Here is a 9,810-nt window from a genome sequence, read left to right on the forward strand (position 1 = left end):
GACCAGGTGGGTCCTGACTGTCAGGCACTTCCTTGCGTGCGAAGATGTAGCTGGTGGGTCCCAGCAGTCAGGGGGGAAACATTTTTTTGCAAAATACGGTGGCCCGTCCGGTGGGCCCCTGCTGTCAGGTGGAGGAATAATTATTTTGCGCGTAATAAGGAGGCACTTCCTTGCGGCGGCCGTGGACCCAGCTGTCAGCCTCTCCACATACAGTCCACGTTCGATGGAAGCCGTTCCTTGACCATGTTGACCACGCCGCACCGAGAGCACCAGGGCGGTGGACGACGATGAGGCCTAGGAAGGGGACAATGCGGAGCCGGGGAAGACGCTGCAGTGGATGCGCATGCGTAGAGGAGTACGAGGGTTCACTGGTTCGCTGCGGTGCGAGGCTGCCGTCGCCGCAGAATAACAGGGGGTGTAGGTGAGTAGAGGGATGGCCTGGCCAGCGGTGGGAGTAGTAGGGGCGGTGAGGCCTCCGCCGCATCGCTGCTGGCCACGGGAGGCAGGAGCACAAGGCACGACCGGCGCTGGTTTGGGCAGCTAGAGCAAGAATACCAGAGGTTGAAGAAGCACTACGGCCGTTGGATGGACACGTACGGTCACTAGAGCTAGAATCGTGCATATTGACTAAGTTGACAAAGCCCTCCGTCCCCGTCAACTTAGTAGGCCCACAAGTCAGCCTGCCAATATACTGGGTCCCAGCTAACAGGGGGAGTATTCATTTTTTTGTGCGTAATAAGGAGGCACTTCCTTGCGTGCGAAGATATAGCTGGTGGGTCCAAGTTGTCAGCGGCAGTAACTTTTTTTTCACGAAATACAGAGGCCCTTTCGGTGGGTCCCCGATGTCAGGTGGAGGAATCATTATTTTGTGCGTAATAAGGAGGCATTTCCTTGCGTGCGGCCGTGGACCGAGCTCTCGGCCTCTCCACGTACAGTCCACTTTATATGCATGTCGGTTGTTGATCACGTTGACCAGGCCGCGCCGAGAGCACCAGGGCGGTGGATGATGGCGAGGCCTAGGAAGGGAACGACATGGAGGTAGGGAAGGCTCTGCAGTTGTTTCCCACACGGAGGGGAGTACGACTGTACGAGGGTTTACTGGTTCGTCTGCCCTCGCTGGAGAATAACAGCAGGTGTGGGTGAGTAGAGGGATGGCTAGGCTAGCGATGGGAGTACGGTGGGGCGGTGAGGCCTGCGCGGCAGCACAGCCGGCCATGGGGAGGAGGGAGTAGGCAGTCCCGCCGGTGCTTGTTTGAGCGGCTAGAGCAGGAAGAGCAGAGATTGAAGAAGCACGATGGCCATTGGATGGACATCGTACGGTCACTGGAGCTAGAATCGTTCATATTCACTAAGTTGACAAAGCCCTCTTGTCGGGGGTTGGGTGCGACATATTCCAAAGGATGGCTTATCATGGTGGGGGCGAGTAGAAGGTCGCCGGTGCCTGGAAACAGGATAAGGTGTAGACATGCACGCCGGCGAATCTTACCCAGCTTCGGGGCTCTCCGGGGAGATAACACCCCTACTGCTGCTCTGCGGGGTCTCCGCATGGTCACTAAAGCAAGGTGACTACAATGGTGCTCCTGGAGCTGTATCGGGAGGCAGGAGAGAGCAAGGCTAGTTCTCTCCTCCTTGGGCTATCTGTTCTAAGTCTATCAAGGTCCGAACCCTTTGCATGGGTGCCCCGGGGGGTTTATATAGGCCTACCCCCCCGGGGATACAATGGTAATCCGGCTGGGTGCGGGCCCCAGCCGTCTGTCTCTCACACCGCCTTTCTTCCCGCCGGCTTCTGGGGCCCGCCGACAGGTGGGCTCCGTGGACATGCCCGGCACTGTGCGGCACTCCTCGTGACGCAGGCTTGGTCACCGGGTCGTGGCAACAATGCCGCCGTCTATCGGGCGATCACTATCACCATTCCCCATCCAATCTGGTTAATGGCTTGTGGGGTCCTAGAGGGGAGACGGCCGACTCCGGGGAGGCCGACTCCCACAGGGCCGTCTTCAGGCGCTCTGGCCGCCTTCGGTCCACCCACTGACACGCGACCCCGCGGTCTTCGGGCCGTACAGGCCGGCGTCGTGGGCACAGTGCATCGCGCATTGTGGCTGAGGTCAGGGCAGGCATGGCAACAGTGCCACACCTCGCCGGAGATCTTCCGGCGATACGGCTCACTGTAGCCATGCCAGTTCCTCGTAGGCAGGGAGGGACGGCCACGTCGCGACCGTACCCTGCATCGGGCTTCGCGAAGTGTCATGGGCTGACTCCCATAGTCGGCTTCCCTGGAGGTCGCCAGCTTGGAGTCGGCTTGCCTTGGAGTCGTCATCTGGGACTCGGCTTCTCTGGAGATCGCCAGCTGGGACTCGGCCTCTCTGGAGGTCGCCAGCTGGGACTCGGCTGAAGGGGCGTGGCCTGCCCTGATGTCTTGAAAGATCTAGGGTCCCGGGTCAGCCTACCCGTGGCCCATTACTCCGACAGTAGTCCCCAAAGCTGGTGAAGCCCTGCGGACGCCGCCTCGTGGGGCTTCAACAGTTTCAAACTTCCCAGCTCAAACTCTGAGATTCTGCCGTCGTCTTCTTTTTGGCCGACTCGCTGAAGTCAGATTTGTTCAGCGAGGGGCCGCTGTTTGTAAGTCGCAGCGGGAAATCAGGCGGCGTATTGGATACGCTTCCCTGCTCCCATCGAGGCGGTCCTATCGCGTGGCGCCACGTGGAGAGGATAGTCTGCTCACCCACGCGCGCAACGGGACGGCCGTCAGGCGGGGCCCACCGCCACCGTGCCTCGGCATCCGAACGGATCCGCTGCGGTCGTGAACGGTTGGCTTCCCCACGTCGTTACTACGCGCAGTAACTTCGTGGTGTAAATCGTGGGGCGGCGTGGGGCTTCGTGCGCAGTTAATCCCATGCCCGCCCCCTCGGCTCCTCAGCCCACAGGGCTATAAATAGGCAGGGAGGAGCGGGGCGGCACTGCACGCGCATCCTCTCCCCCACTCTCCTGCCTTCTCTTCTTCCTCCGCCGCGAGCAAGAGCACCTCACACGACGGCGATGAGCTCTTCCTCTACCGCGGCCCCTGCCACGCGCTCCGGCGTGTGGGACGGTTCGGATGTGGAGGTGGAACATACAGAGTTCCTCTGCCGGACCCGCCATCTCCCCAGTGCGGACCTCGTGCGCGCCCGCCCCACGCCGGCGGGAGAGACCCGGCCCGCGCCGGAGGAGGGCGAGCGGGTCATCTTCCGCTCGCACCTCATGCGCGGCCTGGGGCTGCCGGCGGTTTCTTCCGCTCGTTCCTGGAGTTCCACAACCTTCAACCGCACCACCTTACTCCAAATGCGGTGGTGTTGCTCTCCGCCTTCGCCACTCTGTGCGAAGGTTTCCTCGGCGTTCTCCCCACCCTCGAGTTGTGGGGAGAATTCTTCTCTTCGAAGCTTGGTACGCAAGCCGCCGGCACGCCGGCTCAGTGCGGCACCTACATCGCGGTGCGGCGCTCGACAGCCGACAACCCCTTTCCTCCCATCTTGCTGATAAAGTCGGTGAAGATGTGGCAGCGCTCCTACTTCTATGTGAAGAACCTCTCCACCGACGGCGACTGGGTCAACCAGCTGCCCTTCAACCCCGCCCCCCTAACTGGGAGGCTCGCCAGTTTGTCTCACCGGGCCAAGTCGCTGACTCCCTCCGGAGCCGCCGCCATAGCGCGACTCCGAGTCCTGCTGCAGTCGGAGGGCCTCGTCGGATCCGACCTTCTGGCCGCCTTCGTGGCGCGCCGAGTCCTCCCACTCCAAGGCTGGCCTCACCTAATCTGTCAGATGAGCGGCCGCCACGACCCGAGTCGGATGTGCACCAAGGAGATGCCCCGCAGGGAGGTGGCGAACTTGGTGAACCACATCGCGCACTGCGAGTTCACGGAGGACTGGCAGTTCGGCAAGGAGCCGTACTCGCGCGACAACCCCCCTCCAGTGGTAAGTCGCATCTTTCTGTAGTTTGGTCTTCTTTGCGGCCGACTCCGGCTTCTAATTCTTGTTGGTTTCTTCTGGGCAGAACCCCCTCATGGAGCCCGCAGCCGGCGCCACGAGACAGCCCCGCGACTACGTCCCAGATCGTGCGGACAGCGACATTGACGACCCCGACTTGGGGGCGGCGGCGTTGGAGGCTGACGCCGAAGGCGGCGGAGAAGGGGCAGACGGCGGCTTCAGGCCCTCGGCCACCTTCGCCGACTGGCCCGAAGACGATGCCAGCGGGGAAGTCGTCCTACGCCACCAGCCGAGGGCCGGCCAATCCGGCCAAGGCGGCGCGAAGAGGCGTCACGCCAGGCCGAGCGCGCCTGACAGCAAGCCGAAGAAGTTCAAGGGGGCGGCCGCCGCAACCAAACGGGAGGAGGCGGCCGCGAAGGCCAACCGCTTCCGAAGGGAAGTGAGAAGGCCGCCGTTAGTTTCCGCGTAAATCTTTGCGCTCTTTTATTTTTCTTTGTTGGATCTTGTCCGAGTCTTCTTTGATTTTCCCTCCGTTCTTCTCCAGAGCCCGCCTCTCCCTTGAGAGAGTCGCCGTCCCCTCTGTCATGGGGTCGGCAGAGACGTCCGCCAACACCCGGCGGGTCGATCCCGCCGCCGACCTTCGGGAGGCGACGGAGCGGAACGCGTGGGAGAAGCGCGACGAGGAGGAGGCCGACCGCCTGGAGAAGGAGTAGGCCGAGAAGGCGGCCGCCAACGCTCAGAAGAATCTGGAGGACGCCGAAGCCGCCGCCGCGGTGAAGCGGCATGCTGAGGAGGCCGCGCGTCGCCGATCGGCGATGCTCGTCCCTCCGTTGTCGTCGGCGCCGCTGGCTCCGGAGTTCACGGGGCAGACCGGAGAGGTCAGCACCGAGAACCCCGTCGTGGAGGAGGGCGGCGAGGCTTCAGGCTCGGACACCCTCGCGCCGCCTCCGCCGCCTCCGCCACCGTCTGGGAGGCCGCACGGCAAACAACCGGTGGGCCAGTCGGATCCGCCGATCGCGGACGAGGCCGAGGCGTGACTGCTTCTTCAAGTCGCCGCGCCGGCGCGCCGCCGGCTTGAGAGGACGACCTCGGCGCCGCGAGCTCGGGAGACCAGCGCCGCCAGCTCGGTGAGTCTGAACGTCGAGGCCTCCAGTGCCGCGCCGACCGGGTGGTTGCGCGGAGGCGGCACCGGCCCGCTGAACCAAGCGCTCCTGGACGTCCAGGCGAAGCTGCGCGCGGAAAGCGACACCCTCCAAGTCTGCACCAGGGCGCATCTGGCCGTGCGGACATCCGTCCGAGTACGTTTCCTTCTTCTTTTTTTATCCCTATCTTCCTCTGTGGGGGCGCGCCAGCGCACCCACTGGGTGTAGTCCCCGAGTTTCGGGCCGGCTGCTGAGCAGGCGGTTCAGAACTCCCTCTGGCGAGTTCCGAATACTAACTTTGCCTTTGTCGGCTTTTTGTAGGAGTATCATAACCTCCGCGCCACTGCCTTCAACTGCAATGTCGAGGAGTTGAATAAGCGGACCGCCGACTTGGCGGAAAGCCAGGGTGAGCTCTTTTCTTCCTTCTTCGCGGGGGCGCGCTGGCGCACCCGCGGGCTATAGTCCCCGAGATTCGGGCCGACTGCTGAGTAGTTGGGCCGGATCTCCCCGACGATCTATTTTACTGACGACTTGCTTGTCTCTTTCGTCATTCTTCAGGTGCCAACGCCACCCTTCAGGAGCAGCTGGGCGAGGCCAACACTGCTCGGCGTGCCAAGGAGGAGGAGTGTGGCAGGCTCGCCAAAGAGCGTGACCTGCTGGGGAAGCAGCTGGCCGAGCAGAGGGAGCTGCTCCAGAAGGCGCGGGACGAGGCCAAGACGCGGGAGGCCGCTCTCATGGCCGAGTTCGAGATCGAGCGCTCCGCCTGGACTGATAAGGAGGCGATGCTGACCTCTGGCTACCATGATATTGAGGACATCGTCGATGGTAAGTCTCTTTCATTTCTTTGGTCTTCTGACTATGTGTCAGGCCGGCTTCTGATTTTTCGGCTTTCTTCTCTTTTGTCCTGGCAGACTTCTTTCCTGGTCATTCACATGCAGTCCCTCTGGCCATCGAGGCTGCTCGGGAGGCGCGAAGGGCGAAGGGCGAGGAGATCGCCGCTAATGCCCCCCGAACCATCGACGAGCAGCTCCTCAGCATTGAAGCCCGTCTTCGTCCGGCTCACCGGCTGCTGCACCAACTTCAGCGTGCCGGCGCCCAGGCGGTTGCCGCCCTGTGGCCCGACATGCCGGCTCTGCGCACCGCCAATCGAACTGCCGACTGGCTGGAAGTCGCCGCCGGCCGTCTCGAGGCTTGGAAGGGCTCCTCGGCCCAGGCCGGAGCACGCGGGGCCTTGGAGTTTGTCAAGGCGTGGTATCCGGGGCTGGACCTAGACCGCCTGGCCGCGTTCCGGTCAGAAGCCCAGGCCGAGCTGGAGGCCGTGGAAGGCGCCCCTGTCGAGCGCGCGTCAGCCATCACCGAGTACACGGACACCAACGTCTTCGTGCCCGAGCGGGCTGAAGGCGGCGAGGAAGTGCCGCCGGACTGGTTCGGGATGAACCCTGAGTATGGCGAAGACTCGGCGGAGGTGATCGACTCCAGCGCCGAGAAGGAGGACGGAGGCGAGGAGGAGGCGCCAGAAGATGGAGCAGGCGGCCAGCCTCAGCCCGATCGCGCCTCCAGCAACGAGCCGCGCGGAGACAAGGTGACTGCCGCCGGAGGCGACCAAGCTGAGACCGCCCAGCCGACTTCCCTGACACCCGACACCGCCGTCACCTCCGATCCTCCGGCCCCGGAGGCCGCCTCCTAGACTGCTTTTTCCGCCTCTGTTTATCTGTCTTTAGTAATCTTTTGAAAGACTTGTTAGGTTCGAACAATTCCACCCGCGGGGTGTATCCTGAATTTCTATTCAAAAATTCGGCCAAGGGCCTATGTAAATGTTTATCCGATTTCCGCCTTTCCTTGCTTATTGCTCCTTAGAATTTTTCCTTTGCCGTCTTCCTTTAGTTGCCGCCTTGCCGGCTGGACAGCCGCTCTGCGGACTGTCACAAGGTCAAGTGCTTGGCTACTTCGGGAAGGCAAGTACTTGGCCGTTTAGAGTTTCTTTAGCAAGTCAACTAGAAAGCGACAGGCCGACTATCCGAGAGTCGGTTGTCTTTGATAAAAGCTAAGACGGCGAGCCGACTACTCATGAGTCGGCTCTGTGGGGGGAGGCTGGTAGCCGGCTTGAGCTATGCATAAGCTTTTAGGTCCTTAGCCATTTTTTCATGTGTGCGCTCGTTCTTGCTTGTTCTCTGCCTACCAGCAGTCGCTCTGCGAGCTTCGGCTTTCGATAGGAGACGGCTTGAGCGCAACACATTACTTGTCCGACTGCAAGAAGCATTTCATAGCGCAAGACGGTAAGTCCCCGGTCCGACTAGTCGGACCCGGTGCCAGACGGTATGATAAAAAAGAGTAGCATCTTCAGAAGCGTGATTCTTATCATACAGATAACAAAAAGGCAGTCCCCGAGCTCGTCTCGGGGGGCCTAAGGTCTTAGTACTTTAATACAAAGGGGGTAGTGCGATACATACTGCATCAACTGTAAAATCTTCGAAGGAGATCCGTGTTCCACGGGCGCTCTATTTCTTTGCCGGAGTCGTCCCTCTTGCGCGCTCGAGGCTTCTGAGCGTCAATCAGATAGTAGGCGTCGTTCCCTAACACCTTGCTGATGATGAAGGGACCCTCCCAAGGTGCCGACAACTTGTGCTGGCCGGCTGTTCTCTGAATCAGCTGGAGCACAAGGTCGCCCTCTTGGAACGATCTCGGCTTGACCTTGCGGTTGTAGTATCGGTGCAGACTCTGCTGGTAGATGTTGGACCGGCTGAGTGCCAACAGCCGGCCCTCTTCCAGCAGATCAACGCCGTCTTGGCGTGCTTCTTCAGCTTCCTCTTTGGTGTACATGGTGACTCATGGAGAGTCGAACTCTATATCCGTCGGGATGACGGCTTCGGCACCGTAGACGAGGAAGAAAGGCGTGAAGCCGGTTGACTTGTTTGGAGTCGTGCGCAGACTCCAGAGGACGGCTGGTAGCTCCTCAACCCAACAGCCGACCGAACGCTCGAGTGGTTCGACCAGTCGAGGCTTGATGTCGGACAGGATGAGGCCATTGGCTCGTTCCACCTGGCCGTTCGACTGCGGATGGGCAACGGACGCTAAGTCCAGTCGGATGCCCTGCGTCACGCAGAAATGGGCCAAGGCGCCCTTGGCAAAGTTTGTGCCGTTGTCGGTGATGATGCTGTGCAGTATGCCATACCGCACCGTTATGTCGGCGATGAAGGTTAGTGCAGTCGGCCCGTTCAACTTCTTGATGGGCTTTGCTTCCACCCACTTGGTGAACTTGTCCACCGCGACAAGCAGATGAGTTAGGCCTCCTCGGGCCGTCTTGAATGGTCCTACCATGTCCAGGCCCCAAACTGCGAAGGGCCAGGCGATGGGGATTGTCTTTAGCGCGGGAGCCGGCTGAAGTGGCTTGGAGCGGAACATCTGGCACCCCTTGCATTTTTGGACTAGCTCTTTAGCTTCTTCCAGGGCAGTCGGCCAAAAGAAACCGTGCCGAAAGGCTTTAGCGACGAGTGCCCTTGAAGCCGCATGGTGGCCGCACTCGCCCTGATGGATGTCTCTAAGAATTGCTTGGCCTTGTTCTGATTCCACGCAGCGCTGGTAGACACCAGTGACACTGCGCCTGACTAGCTCTCTGTTGACTATGGTGTATGCTGCCGCTCGGCGCTGCACTTGCCGAGCCAGGATCTCATCTGTCGTCAGCTCTCTGTTCATTAGAAACTTAAGGATGGGCTGCGCCCATGAAGGTGCTACTATCTCTTCAACTGCTACCGCAGCGACTTGGACAAGGGTGGCCGGGCTGGGAGGCGGCGGGCTGGAGTCTGCGGCCGCTTGCTGGATTGACGGAGTCTTTGGGCCGACTGGCGCAGTCCCCGGGCCGGGATCTGATGTCCCCGGGCCGACTGGCACAGTCCCAGGGCCGGGCTCTGAAGTCCCCGGGCCGGTTGGCACAGTCCCCGGGCCGGGCTCTGAAGTCCCCGGGCCGGTTGGCACAGTCCTCGGGCCGGGTTCTGGAGTCCCCGAGCCGGTTTCAACTGTGGTTTTCTTGAGGCTGTCTGCTGGGGCTCTGGAGTCAGATCCGACTACTTCTGGAGGAGCCAGCACGAAGATGGAGTCTGACTCTAGTGAAGGCTTGATAGACGGCTTGAGGAGGCGCTGAAGGGCGACCCCGGAAGGTATCGCTTGGCGAGTGGAACCGACTCGTGCCAAGGCATCTGCTTGATCATTGTCATTTCTTGGCACGTGAAGGAATTCGCACCCCTCGAAGTATACCTGAGTTGCTGCACCAGGAAGCGGTAGCTCGCCATGTTTGCATCTTTGGCGTCCCAGTCGCCGGATGATTGCTGAACCACCAAGTCGGAGTCGCCATAGCACAGGATCCGGCGAATGCCGAGTTCTTTGGCAAGCCGGAGCCCATGAAGGAGCGCCTCATATTCGGCGACGTTGTTGGAGGCGGCGAAGTGGATCTGCAGCACATACTTGAGCTTGTCGCCCTTAGGGGAGGTGAGGACGACGCCGGCTCCCAGGCCGGTGCGCATCTTGGAGCCATCGAAATGCATCCGCCAATGGGTGGAGTCAGGCGCTGGCGACAGGTACTGGGTCTCGGCCCAGTCGACGAGGAAGTCGGCCAGCGCCGGCGACTTGATGGCGGTGCGGGGCTGGTAGTAGATGGTATAAGGAGCCAGATCTATAGCCCATTTGGCTACTCGTCCGGAGGCATCTCGGCTTCC

Source organism: Triticum aestivum, chromosome 5B (assembly GCF_018294505.1).
Source record: "Triticum aestivum cultivar Chinese Spring chromosome 5B, IWGSC CS RefSeq v2.1, whole genome shotgun sequence".
Lineage (NCBI taxonomy): Eukaryota > Viridiplantae > Streptophyta > Magnoliopsida > Poales > Poaceae > Triticum > Triticum aestivum.